Genomic DNA, 14,203 nt, shown 5'->3' on the forward strand with positions numbered 1-14,203 from the left:
CATAATATATATATTTCATTTTTATAGTACTATATATTCATTAATTGGACTTTCTTTAAAAAATATCATAAAACCTGCACTCACCTAATGTAATATATACCCTTTGATTTTGCAAATATGAACTCAGTATGTTATAGGGTGGAAAGCATACCTCCAAGACTCAGTCATTGCATCAAAGGTATATTGCAAGGTATGAGAGAAGAAAAAAAAAGATCTTGTTTAAATCAGCAAAAAAAACCTAAGTTATAATATTCAAACTGGGTTCTTAGCTAGCATAAATCAATATAGTTCCCTTGATGTCAATGGAGTTATGCTGAATTACACCCATGGAGGCTGTATCCCTTCATACTGAGATATACAGGGATAAATCCTCAACTGGGATAGATAAGGGTAACTGCATTGAGTTTGGTGGAATTAGTCCAATTTACAGTAACTGAAGCTCTGGCCTATAGATAGCAGGGTTGAATCTGGTCCCATTGAAGCCAATGGGAGTTTTACCATAGACTTTAATGGGACCAGGGTCTCATTAGGTCAAGGACAGATCAATTTGATGGATGAACTGCTTAGACTGCCTTTTCTTGTATGTCTGGAAAGCACCTAGGACAGGGGTCCCCAACGCGGTGCCCGTGGGTACCATGGCGCCCCCCGGGGCGTCTAAGTACGCCTGAGTACTGGACAGCAGATGAGCATCCGCCGAAATGCCGCCGACAAGCAGCGTCATACAGAGACGTCGCCGCCGAAATGCCGCCGATTTTGGCAGCATTTCAGCAGCGACAGCTCTGGATGACACTGCTTGTCGGCGGTGATGCCTACTGATGTTGCCGCTTGTCAGCGGCATTTCGGCGGATGCTCATCTGCCGCCACAGTCCTCTGTGGTTCATCGTCTGGCACCCACCAGATGAAAAAGGTTGGAGACCACTGACCTAGGACATCATGGGTACTGCCACTACCACTACCACCACCACTAATAATAATAATAATTACATTAATTTACCTCTGGAGTAAATCCACTGGAGGAAATGAAAGTTCTTGGGAGCCTACAACATTATCTTGTGTGGCAAAAGTCAGGATCTATTGATTTCTAAATATGGCTTTCAATGCCATCTTCTGCCATTTTGTATGTGCCTAGCTAGCTCTTACTGACTTCCTGCACAAATCAGGGAGCAAAATTTAGTCAAGACAAAATTCTGTTTTTTTCTATATAAACTCCCCCCCCCCCGATTGTTATCAACGTGAAGAAAATGAAAGAAATCAATACATGGCATCATTTTTCTTTCCTTCTTTCTTGTCAATCTGAACTTCCATCATTTGTGCCATGCTGCCTTTGAACTAGGGTTTTCCAGTCACGTGAGATGGACAAAATCAATATTCTCACACACAAAGAACAATGATAGAATTGTTATTTTACAAGAATTTTAAACAAGCACTTCTTTCTTGCAGAACTTTTTCTTTGCTGGTATAGATTTAGCTTTGTTTGCTTTTTCAAGGTGATTCAAGCCAACACATTAAATAGGACATCACACTTGATGCAAATAAAATAAATAGATAATAATGATCTTATCAGTAATAATATCACGGGAGGAGGGATAGCTCAGTGGTTTGAGCATTGACTTGCTAAACCCAAGGTTGTGAGCTCAATCCTTGAGGGGGCCATTTAAGGATCTGGAGCAAAAATTGGTACTGCTAGTGAAGGGAGGGGGCTAGACTTGATAACCTTTCAAGGTCTGTTCTAGGAGATTGGTATATCTACTATTTTTATTATTAGTAGTAAATGACTAATATAGAAATAAAATCTAGTATCTTTGAAATAAAAGAAAAAATCAGTAAATATCACCTGGAATTGACACTCTGGGGTCTGAAAACACACAATATTATTATTAATTATTATTACTGATAAGATCATTATTATCTATTTATTTTATTTGCACCCCTCTGTATTTCCTGGTTCCACTAAGGCTTTCTCCCCTGCTTGGCAGAGACCCTGGGTTTTATTTTCACCTTCTCTGCAGCATGGGGCATGGGTCTGTAGAAGATTTTATTGAGTAAATGGTAGATTCTTTGTAATGTGAAGTCTTTAATTCATGATTTGAGGACTTCAGTAACTTAATTAGAGGTTATGGGTGTATTACAGGAATGAGTGGGCAAGGTTCCATGTCCTGCATTGTGCAGGAGGTCAGACTAGATGATCACAGTGGTCCATACTGGCTTTAAATTCTATAAGTTTATGAGACGGGAAGAAGTTTTGCATAATGTGAGAAACATAGATCTTACTGTATTTCAAATCCAACCAGAAGCTGGCAGGACTCCCAATAGTCCACCAGCTTGTATTTGTTGTTATTATTAATTGATTTATTATTATTTTATTTATTATTCTGTCTCCCACAATGTGGCAGGCTCTCTGTGTATTTATTTGCAAGTCATTTAGAATGACCAAAAAAAGTATTTTAAGGTCCAAGCATAAAGAGGAAGTAGGATTGAGATTTCAAACTGAATTGGGCATATCCAGATTTGAGAGTGCTTGATTTCTCAGAATCGATGTTGCATGAATGCTAGATGTCAGTAAGTTGAGTACCATGGCACCTGGCTGCCATCTTGGAGGAAGTGCAGCTGTTTTCTCTCCTGGCATGTTCCACTGGAATTGTAGGCAAAATGTTCCGTCAGGGCAGGGGTCAGCAACCTTTCAGAAGTGGTGTGCCGAGTCTGCATTTATTCACTGTGATTTAAGTTTTCGCATGCCAGTAATACATTTTAAAACTCTTTCTCTAAGTCTGTAATATATAACTAAACTATTGTTGTATGTCAAGTAAATAAGGTTTTTAAAATGTTTAAGAAGCTTCATTTAAAATTAAATTAAAATGCAGAGCCCCCCAAACCGGTGGCCAGGACCTGGGCAGTATGAGTGCCACTGAAAATCAGCTTGCGTGTTGCCTTCAACACTCGTGCCGTAGGTTGCCTACCCCTGCCTCAGGGGCTTCAAAATTAACAGAGCTGTCTGCAACCCTTTAATACCTCCCTCTGGAAGCCACATCATGGGGAGAGGAAGCAGAGGTTGTTAGGTCAGATCAGAATCAGCCCATTCTGACTCTCACTTGGCTCCAAATGCAAATGAAGGAAGATTTTTATTTCTACAGCAACACAGGCAACTGTTGATTCTATCTTTGGTGTTACGCACTGTGTGACACACTGTTGAATGCAGTATGTATGCCTTCCTCACATGCCAGGTAAGCAGCAGTGATATGTAACCATTGGGCATATTAATGAAAGCAGTGTCACCCACCCAGTTTCTGCTATCTCTGTCCCATTTTCTGTGCTACACATGACCAGGCAGTCAGATGTTCAAGGCATGTGACAGTCCCATATGGTACATAATCATCAGAGCTGCCTGCTACCAGTGCTTTATTCCAAATTCTCTGTCACCTAACTCTTTTTTTTAGCCTTCATGACAACTAGAAGATGTCTCGGTACAGGAGGACGCATATGTTGCATTCTGATGTGTACAAATCAGCCTGTTTTTTGGATCATATAACTATGTAAAAGAATAAAGGTTAGGTACATCATTCAAACTTGGAGTTGTAGCATTACCTAATAAAGTAAAAAATTGTTTCACCATGTCCATATCTGTAATTGGTATTAAAATATGCCAACAGATAACAACCTTTGCATCCATGAATACACACAGCCATTAAATAAATAAAATACCTTGACAGGGCAAATAACTTGGCATGACATGCACACCAGGGGCCTTACAAAAGATCAACTCCTGGGACATATGCATGTAACCACAACATTTTAAACTACAGTATTTAGATTTTGTGCACTATATTTGCAGTGTTCTGTTTCCAAGGAAACAAAACAAATACACTGAAAGCTTTGGGGAAACTGGGGGCAAGAGAGGAGTTGTAGAGAAACCAAGGGACAGTGATAAGCAGTGAAAAGATATAATGAGCATTAAAAAAAATTAACAGTTTTGTGTCAGAAAATGGGTTAATGATCAGACTTTTCAGTATAAGTGTTGAGATTCTTTTTCCTTTATTTTTCAATATGGCATTTCAACAGAATGCCCTACAAGACCCAGAACAGCGACTTTGCCCAGAAGTGCTCTAATTAACTGTACCAAATGGTCTGCTATGCTGTCAAGTTAATGCCGTCTATCTGGCTCTTCACTGGCCATCATGTATCATTGTTCAGCGAATGACAGCAGTCAGGTTATTAAAGGTGTAGATATTAAATTAACAACAGTAGTAAACATTGTAGCAGTACTTCACATCTCAGCAGAACCAATGAAGTGGATGACACTGAATCCATGCTGATATGCTGCAATGACAGATGGGCATCATTTAACACAATACATCAGTGGGCAACCCACGTACCACAGCTGTCCTCCACTACATGAATTAGATCAGGGTAATTAATCTAAGGCAGAAAGTGCTACTAAAGTGGATCCTAAGCAGAATTAGAAATGAATAAAATATCCTTTCTAAAGAAAAGGCTCCACGTAGCACTGGTCTAGAACTGACAACAAAGTATTTCAAGTCCACAAAAAGAGGAGGCCCTTCTCATTCTGTAGAGGAAATATAAAGAACATCATTTTGGTAACTAATATTTTATCACATTCTCTCCTGTCACCATCTACTACAGAAAAAGCAGCAATCATAACAACAAGGGATTAGGGTCAGGATGACAGTTTTGGCTTAGTCCTCTAAACTGAAAAGGATACTATCACCTTTTATTTCCTGCAAATACTGCTGATACAATTATTCTCTGTTCTGTTTGCTCCACTGATACTGATCCAGAGATTAAATTCCTATTTCATTTTTTTTGGGGGGTGGGAGGAGGGAGTTGAGGGTTCGTTACAAGCCTACAACTCCCTTTCCTTCAAACTACAGATTGCTGTATGTTTGCCGAGTATCACCAAAAGGGAAGAGAATACTGTACCTCTTAGTAGCAACCTAGCTATCTTAAATATCTCACCTGGTTTAAAAGCATGATTAGGGTAATCTAACAAATAGTGTTTTTTATTATTATTCATGTTTCTCCCCCACATTAGGCTACAGAGAAATATCAGGAAGGATTAAAGTAAATGTTTTTGTCATGTTATGGTATAGGTTAGTTGCTAGATTCTTCCAACGAGTTTTATTGTATGCTGATATTGATATTCTGTATGAATACCCTTCAACATGTTCTTTGATAAACAACAAATAATCCTGTGATGTGTGTATGAGATTATAAACAGTTTAAACATTAAAGGCTTAAACCCATAATATACTGATTTGTCCCTAAATGTATTCAACTTAAAGAATTTAAAAAAAAGAGTAACAAAGAGCAATGATTATGAGACTTCATTGTTTGTCTTGCACATTCTGTATCAATTCTGTTTCCAGTGTGTTTAGACAGTGTGGGACAATGTGCGATTGCAAATATCCATAAAAAGTGTGTCTGACAATGGCAGGCATTGACTAAGCAGCATGCACCTACTCCATCACACCAGATCATTTCTAGCTTCCTCTTTCTTGTTTTCACTCTCCAGTACAGAAAGTCACAGTTCTTTGAACTACTTCCTTCTTTCTGTCTATGATATAAATATCAAGGCATACTGCATATCCTGGCCTGTAGGGACACTGGGGGCGGGGGGTGTTTGAAAGGGGATGTTGGTGGTGATTTTGTTGGTGGCCTATGGCATTTATTAAATGTGTGATTATCCATGTTGCTGCCAGGGTAGTGTGAACTGTGGATGGTTGCTGGAGTCTGTTGATTATATCGTAAAGGAATATAGGACATAGGACCAGCAGGGAGGTTCATTGAGTGAAGTCCGCTGCTACCACAGGTAACCTGTCATATAATCCCATTTGGAAAATTATCAAGCTCCATCTTGAAACTAGCTAGACTGCTTGCTCCGGTTACTTCTATTGGAAGGCAGTAGTTTTAAAAGTTTGGCAAGGGAACCGAGAGCATGGGACATGTATGCTATATGCGTTTTAATACATATCTTAATGAACAAACAAATCTATAATTATTGTAGTTTTGGTTTTCAGAAAAACTGGGGACATCATGAAACAAACCTCACTCTGTATAAGATTTGCAAGACACCTCCATATTATCCTCTCCACACTGGTGAACAACATTGCTGAATTCCTGTACGAGTACTGCATGTTTACTTAGACATCCTAGCGCACTTTAGGAAACACATGTTACCACATGCACCGTATCTAATTTTATAACTTCATAATCTCAGACATTTGTGATTATACCAAATCATGAACTAAATGACTGTTAAATTTCACATTGTCAATCAAAGATGCTTTTACAGAGAGAGAAGCACAGACATGCAGCTTTACCTAGTAAATGTCTCAATGTTTAGCTTCATGTTACCTTTTTTCTACGTCTTCCTCCACAACCTCACTAAAATCTGACCCTTTCATCCATACCCATCCCAGAAAATATCTTGTTAATTATCTCTTGCCTTGATTACTGCAACCTCCTCCTCTCCTGTCTCCCTGACACCACATCACTGTGTTACCATCTACACAAAATACAGCTGCCCAGGTTATCTTCTGACCTCTTGCTCTGAGCATATAGCTCCATTCCAGGTTCCATCCACTGCATTAAGTTTAAGCTTCAAGTTCTCACCTCTCCACTTCACAATGTTGCCCATTTGTCCACTTCTCCCACACGTTTCTGCACTTTCTTCCATGCAGCAACTTATATGTAGAATGCATTCTCTGAGCAGCCACAATATCCTCCTCTTCAAAACCCTATCTGCTGCGATACCTACAGAAAATCAACCAACTAATAATGGCTGAATCAAGCAGCAGCTGGAGATAACCATTTTTTAAATTTATTATTTACAAAATAAAGGTACGTGAGTAACCTCTGTATGTTCAGGATATTATTGCTATCCTCATCTTTCCTCCGTCATCTGCTGCCTCCAATTATTTTCTTACCATCACTTGTGCCTTGTCTTAAATTACAGATCACAAGCTCTTTGGGGCAAGAATTGTATGTTCTGAGGCGTTTCTAGAAAAACTAGCAAAACATGGTCCTTGATTGGGCACTACTGAAATATAGATAAAAATAAGTGTAGTACAAGCATTAACAACATACATTTCCCTTCATTGTTTCATCATGTATCTGCCTTGACCTTGAAGAACCATCGCTTGCGATGAGATGGTAATTCATTTTCCTTGCCCATTCAGTGCATGGACTCCCTGCCGTGACTGTCAAATGTATGTTGTTTTTTTGTGGTATCAGCACCTGTCCTCTCGGAACTGCACTGAGACAATTAATTCCCTTAATGTAAGCTACTAAAATGTCCTTGGATGTCAATAACTTTTAGTCACTACTAACTTGATCTTAAGTTAGACTGGCGACCTAAGGCAAAGGCTATATATGGATCATTACTAATGCCCTGAGCCATCTCGCTACCTCATGCAAACCTCTGAAAATTAGAGTTCATAACAAAATGCTGTTGTAATCAACTGCATTGCAGAAAATGCAGGAAAAAACTAAGTTAGAAATAAATGATGATTTATCAAGATGTCAGGTGTCATGCAGTGATGGATGAACTGCAACAGATTTAGAGGTTCAGCTCCCGTAATCATCCTAAAGTCTGCTTCATTATCAAAAGCTTATCCTAACACTTTTGGTTTTGAAAATGGGCTGAAAATCTCAGAAGAGCAGCCTGGCACTTCAGCCCCAAGCTTCCAATCATTCTCTTTCCTCAGTCTCTTGATGCAACCACCCATGGCAATCCTGCCCCTTATCCCTCCCTGAAATCTTGGGGATGGGTGGCTCTGTCTTCTATTGCACCTGCCCCTCAAGCTGCTCAGAGTCAGAGGAGGGAGAAGATGTTAGTTCTTTATTATATATTTGTATTGTGTGCTGTACAATGGGGCCCAGTCTGACTGTGCCCGTTAGGTGCTACCACAACATAAATGATAAATACTACTACTAATTATTATCATAAAATAAATGTAGTTGCTGCTGCTGCCACTGTGGCTTCCTGGGGTCTCTCTGCAAAATTAAGGTTCACTTCCCTTACTCTGCAGTGATAGCGGAGGCTAGCAGGAGAACGAGGAGAGGAAGCAACTACTGCTGCTACTTTAAGAGCACCTAGTGGCTGGGGACTGCAATGCATACACTACCAGCTTGACAGCTAGGACTATAATGTATATAAGATTATCTGCAGGAAAATGACATTTTGGCCACACAGGGCTTGTCTGAAGATAAAACAAATAGATCCAAAAGGGTTTTTCCCTTTTTGGGGAGTATATTAGTATATTAATATAATTTGTTTGGGGTTGGCTTTTGGTAGTTTCTCCTGGGCTCCTTGGATGAGTTTTTGATAGGTTAAAGTGCACTGGGAAATTTTAAATTGTCCCTAACTATATCAGGAAGCCCCTTGTATACTCCACAGCAAGCTGAATCAGTGTTCTGCTACAAGATTCTTGGGTTCAGTGGCAATCTGTTATGCCAACTGAAAATTCTACAGCTGTTTCATTTAAATAAAAAAAAAGCTTTATATGAATTAATTATTCATTTGAATGGTACAGTCACTGCAACCGCCCTCTCATTGTTTGAGCTTAAATTCAGTTTTGTCAGAAACAAACCTGGAAGTTTTGGCAACTAGGCAGGGGATCACTGGGGCATTTGATATGTATGGAGAGGTGGGAGACAGGGATTTAGGGAGTAGCAAATTAGCTGGACATTTCTGCAAAAATGACAAGCTGTGAAATGGTTAACTGTAATGACATTAACAATAATATATTTCATTTTCACAGTTAACATTTCATTGTGATGAAGATCACATGTCTCTGGGCCATTGTTTTAGACTGCTTGAAAACTCAGGAAGAGGATATTACATTGGTTTATAACTGGTTCTCATTTTCCAGCTTTTCCCTGCAACCAGGGGCGGCTCTAGGCACCAGCAAAGCAAGCACCTGCTTGGGGCAGCCCATTTGCAGGGGCGGCAGGGAAGCTGACAACCAACAGGGGGCTCTGGGAGCTGTAGTTCCTTGGTTAGCTCCCTGCCTATAGAGCCAGCCTGGAGCAGGGAAAGAACTACATTTCCCAGCATTGCCTTGGCCACTACCAACTGGAAAGGAAGGAGGGGGCCCTCATGCGGCAGTGTGCTGTGAGTGCTGTGAATGGTAGGGAGACCAGATTTTAACAGTCAAAAAACAGGACCTCCAGGGGGAGGGACGCCCCACCCTGCCACCATCCACTCCCTCCAACTGCCCCCGCAGAAACCCCAACCCATCCAATCCCGCCCCGCTCCCTGTCCCCTGATCGCCCACTCCCGGGACCCCTGCCTCTAACTGCCCCTTGGGACCCCAGCCCCCACCTAAACCTCCCTTCTCCTTGTCCCCAACTGCCCCCTCCTAAGATCCCTCCCCAACTTCCCCCCAGGACCCCACCCCCTACCTGTCCCCTGATAAACCCCTGGGACTCCCATGCCTATCCAACTGCTGCCTGTCCCCTGACTGCCCCCCCCGAACCCCGGACCCATCTAACCCCCCCTTCTCCCTGCTCCTGACTGCCCCCCTGAACTTCTGCCCCATCCAACCCCCCGGAACCCTCCACCCCTTTTCCAACCCCCCAGACCCCTTACCGTGCCACTCAGACCACTTTGTCTGGCTCCGCGCAGCGCCAGAAAACCTGCTGCCAACATGCTGCCGTGCGGCCCCCGGGCGCCCCCAGCCCCCTCCACCCCACCCCAGCACCTGCCTTCCAGATTTGAACACCTCAAAATTCAAGAGTGCTCAAGCTCAGTTTGGGCAGCTGCTACTTAATTTCTCCCAAATCAAATATACTGATCCACTGTAACTTGCTGTAGAAAAACTAGGATAAAATTGAGCAAGAAATGCTTCCCAGTGGTTATTAGGACTGGAATTGCTATTTTCAACAGCCATTGCCTTTTGTTTGTTTGTTTGCTTGTTTAAAAGGAAGACAGTGATATTGCACTGGCAAATTCCCCATAGAAACAAAGAGTGGAACAAAAGAATAATAAAGGCACCTCAACTTTTCCTCATTTATGGAGGACAGTCTTATAATATGCATCCAGATATCCTCCAATCACACAAGCTGAAAATTGTTCCACTTTACTGCAGTTCTGTAACCATATGGGACCCAATCCTGTCTGTGTTTTGTGCACATCCAAAATTCCTGCTGAATGACCCGCCCTGGGAGTGTTACCAGTGACCCAGGGCTGCGGCGGAAGGAGGGTGCAGGTGGGGGGGGGCAGAGCCCAGGACTGGGGTGGCAGGAGGTGTGTGTGGGGGCACTTGTGGGGGAGGGAGGGGGGAAGCCCAGTGCTGGGGTGGCAGGGGATGTGGGGGGGGCACTGGTGGGGGAGGGAGGGGGGAAGCCCAGTGCTGGGGTGTCAGGGGATGTGGGGGCACTGGTGGGGAGGGAGGGGAAGCCCAGTGCTGGGGTGGCAGGGGATGTGGGGGCACTGGTGGGGAGGGAGGGGGGAAGCCCAGTGCTGGGGTGGCAGGGGATGTGGGGGGGGGAAGCCCAGGGCTAGGGCAGCAGAAGGGTGTGAGGGGGAGCCCAGGGCTGGGACGGGGGGGCAGCCAAATTTTTTTTTGCTTGGGGCAGCAAAACTAGAGCCGGCTCTGCCTGCAACCACAATGACTAGCTACATCATTCTGTCAAAACGAAAGGTTGGTTTCTGCACAAAGGGGTAAATTCTTCAGTAAACCCCATGGCCACAGAATCTCAGTATACATGAGGATCTGATAGAAAGGCAATATTTTTATTCTGTTTCATTTCTCCTTCTTTTGAATTCTAATAAATATCAGTAGAATTTTTAGTGCTGATGGAAGCTATTTTATTGATGCTCCTGTGGATTTAAAACAAAACCACTTCAGCACAGACAGTGGTAATCCTGCCAATGAATCTCAGCCCCACAATGGACCACCACAAAGGGCAAGAAAGTACAGCAACACCTATCCTGCTTTAGCTGCTTATTCAGATGCTACTTCTAAAATGAATCCTTAAACTTATTTTTTTCAAGTTTTCAAGGGGAAGTCTCTATCCACACATACACCTCTTAGAAATGATTGTTTAAAGAACTGGAGAGTTTGGAAAAGAAGAGTGAATAGCATCAAATCCCAGTGAAGTTTCATGGACCAGCAAGAATTGCCAAGGCTTTCTTTTCTTATGGAATCTGTACAGTGTATTTGGACAAGTCTTCAAAATGTTGACCTAAGAGGTCTCTTTTAAATAATCTTTAAGGGCTAAATAATGTTTTCACTGACACCCGTGCACAACCACAGATTTTAAAAAGTTTCATATATGTATTACTGAAGGAACAATTTCCCCCTAAACCTATCACACACACACAAAGTGTTAAATCATGTCACATGGCCATAGCCCCTTCTTTTCCCAACTTCATTTCCAAAGGCTAATGCTGGTAGTAGCTCCCAAGCAGTTGTTGCAGTCAGAGCAACAACTTTAAGTACATCTAATCCTGTTGTAAGGAATGTGTGGGACGGCTGATTTTTTGTGCCTTTTCCCTTCCCTTACTCACCAGTGCAGAGATAGTCTCCATCCAGCACTATAGTTTCTGTGGTACATTTTTAATCAGTCCTCACTCAAGAACTGGGGTAATGGGAGGTTCCCTGGAAGAGAATGTTCAGTTCCCATAAGAGATTAATGTGTTTTGATTCTATAAGGTCTGCTCCACACATTTTAGTTCCTATGGTGGATAATCTATTTTATTACAGGGGGTGTGAATAAAGCTCACCTAATTTTCTGCTGCACTGCATGCTTCTTGTTTCTGTGGCTGTTCAAAATAAAAGGCTGCCTACTGGGCTAGTTCAACTGTTGGTATACCGGAGCTAGAGGAGAGAAGTGTAGTGGCAAATAAGACATAAGGATAAAAAAAATCAGAAGAGATGAATTAACTAATCAGCTCCAAGTATTTTAGTCACCAAAGGGAGCAACCCTGTGTTTATTCTACTCAGAAAATAGCTCAGTAACTCACTGTTTTTGTCTGTCAAAAATTACCAGGTGCTATTTTCTTATAAGTACAAATACAACATATCCTGGACAAATCTTCAATATTTACCTAAACAAAATTATGCTGGAAGAGTTGTGTGTTGTGTTAACTCCACAAATGTAGGGAAATTCACACATAAGGCTCTAATTGGTGGGATAAGAGAAAACCTTAAACCCACCTTGGAGCAGGTCATTATTTCTTAAGGGAAGATTTTCTCAGACTCTCTTTCCTCTTGCATGCTCAGAGAGAAACTTTTCATTATTTTTAGTCTGCATACTTAATGCTCCACTGAAATCAAACAGAGGAAATGGAATGTAGGCTCAATAGAAATGTTTCACTGATTTGAATGGAAGTGATCCATGGATTTTGTTTTTTGTTTTTGTTTTTAGTTGGAGTAATTGATACTGTATGATTCATTAGAAATGTTCCTCTCAGGAAATTCAACTGAAACCAAACTACACTTAAGACTTGTTCAAGTTCTTTCCACCAAAAGAAGGGAAATTTGTCACAAAGGATCAAAACCTTCAGTATTTAATCTAGATAAAATGAAATGTCATTCTTTGCATTTCATAACTGCTTTCTATTGTTCTTCAGAAATTCAAAGGCCAGCTCCTCAGCTGGTATAAATCACCATAGCTCCAAGAAACTGGCCCATAGTCTCCTCTATCCTGTATCTTGTAGAGACAAGATGGATGAGGTACTATCTTTTATTGGACCAACTTCTGTTGGTGAGAGAGATGAGCTTTTGAGCCACAGAAATCTCTTCTTTGGGTCTGAAATCTTGTAGTCAGATACACCAGTGAAAAGACGTTACTATTGACCAGTGTTAATAGAATGGCAGCATTCTATACTCAGTTTATATTGCAGTAAATGCCTACATGAAGTTGAGTTACTAGGCACAAAGCCAATTGACCTTTCTGGAGTTACTCTTGATTTACATTATTGTGAGAGGAGAATCAAGCCCATGAGCTTTAATTCTTTATTCATGATAATTTTAATATTATGTGGATTTAAGGCAATATAAGACAGTTTAAAGAAGAATTCAAGGAGAATATTTATACAAAAATGAATGAATGAATAAATAAAATAATTTCTCCAGTGAGACAAAGTACTTCAATGCCCTTTGGGTGTCTCAAGCCTCAGATGGCAGTTTATAGGTCCTGCAACAGTTAGACATGTCAGTGTGTTTATAAGACCTGCTACCATAGGATGGGCTGGATGAATGGGAAGCAGCCCCTTGGAATACAACAGAAGAAACAAGATACATGAATCTGGATAAGGATACACCATATCAGTAAAGCAGTCAGGGTGATTACAAATGCACATCTTATAAATTACAAATATCCTTTCCCCCAACGATTCATCCCTCTTGTTCTTATCCCACACCAATTTCCACCTTTAATTTCAGTGGGTACAATCCTGGCCTCATTGATGTCAATTTCATAACTCCCATTTACCTATGGCGTGGGGCACTAGAATTTCATCCAGTTCTCTATGCTCTTCCCAGCGTTCAACAGCCTTTCTCCACACAGATGAGCAGTTCCTTTATGAGATAAATAAAAGATGCCAGTAAGTAGGTGATTTTCTATTCTATTCTGTGTAGGTTTTTATAACATCCCATCAGTGTAGTATGTGAGTACCTTGAAACTGTGAATTAAGCAGCATGATTAACATCTGACACATGTGGTTTGTGTCATCATCTCCCCAAGACAGAACTGTGTATGCAATGTAGCATTTTGTTTTGTTAAGGGTTTGGGTTTTCTGGTTTTTGTTGTTTAAGTTCATGCTGCCTTGTGTTTATGTTGGAGAAGGCCTGGCCAAAGAAGTGCTGCCTGACTCAGTCGGTTTCTGGTAGGTGTCACAAAAGACATGTGGTTTCAGGAGATATTTGCATGAGGAGAGATCACTGGCTTTTTAGACTAGCTCAGGCAGGGCATTTCATGCAAACAAGTAGTGAGGAAGAAAGCTCTGTGGTGTTTGTGTCACAATGAGGCTAGAATCATTGGTGGAGCCCGGGTGCGACGTGCTATGAGAGAGAATGAAACAGGCTCAAAAGAAAAATCAAAATATACGTTTCAGACATAATTCTTAACAGAGTGTTATTCCTGTATTTTCTTTTATAATTAACATCCAGTTTTCATTTGACTTCTTTTTGAAGTCTGAATAAATGCCCCTGTTGTGCAGCTTCTGGCTTACATCTTA

At 41.4% G+C, this 14,203-nt stretch overlaps 1 long non-coding RNA gene across 1 annotated transcript; it reads right to left on the reverse strand.

Moving 5' to 3' along the window:
* Nucleotides 1-4,077: 4,077 nt before the first annotated feature.
* On the reverse strand, nucleotides 4,078-6,999 carry LOC120396925. The gene is made up of 3 exons (XR_005593541.1): nucleotides 6,869-6,999; nucleotides 6,628-6,768; nucleotides 4,078-4,314 (listed from the first exon to the last, which is right to left on the reverse strand). It is a non-coding gene; the product is annotated as an uncharacterized LOC120396925 (long non-coding RNA).
* Between the last annotated feature and the right edge of the window lie 7,204 nt (nucleotides 7,000-14,203).

Source organism: Mauremys reevesii, linkage group 2, assembly GCF_016161935.1.
Source record: "Mauremys reevesii isolate NIE-2019 linkage group 2, ASM1616193v1, whole genome shotgun sequence".
Taxonomy (NCBI): Eukaryota; Metazoa; Chordata; order Testudines; family Geoemydidae; genus Mauremys; species Mauremys reevesii.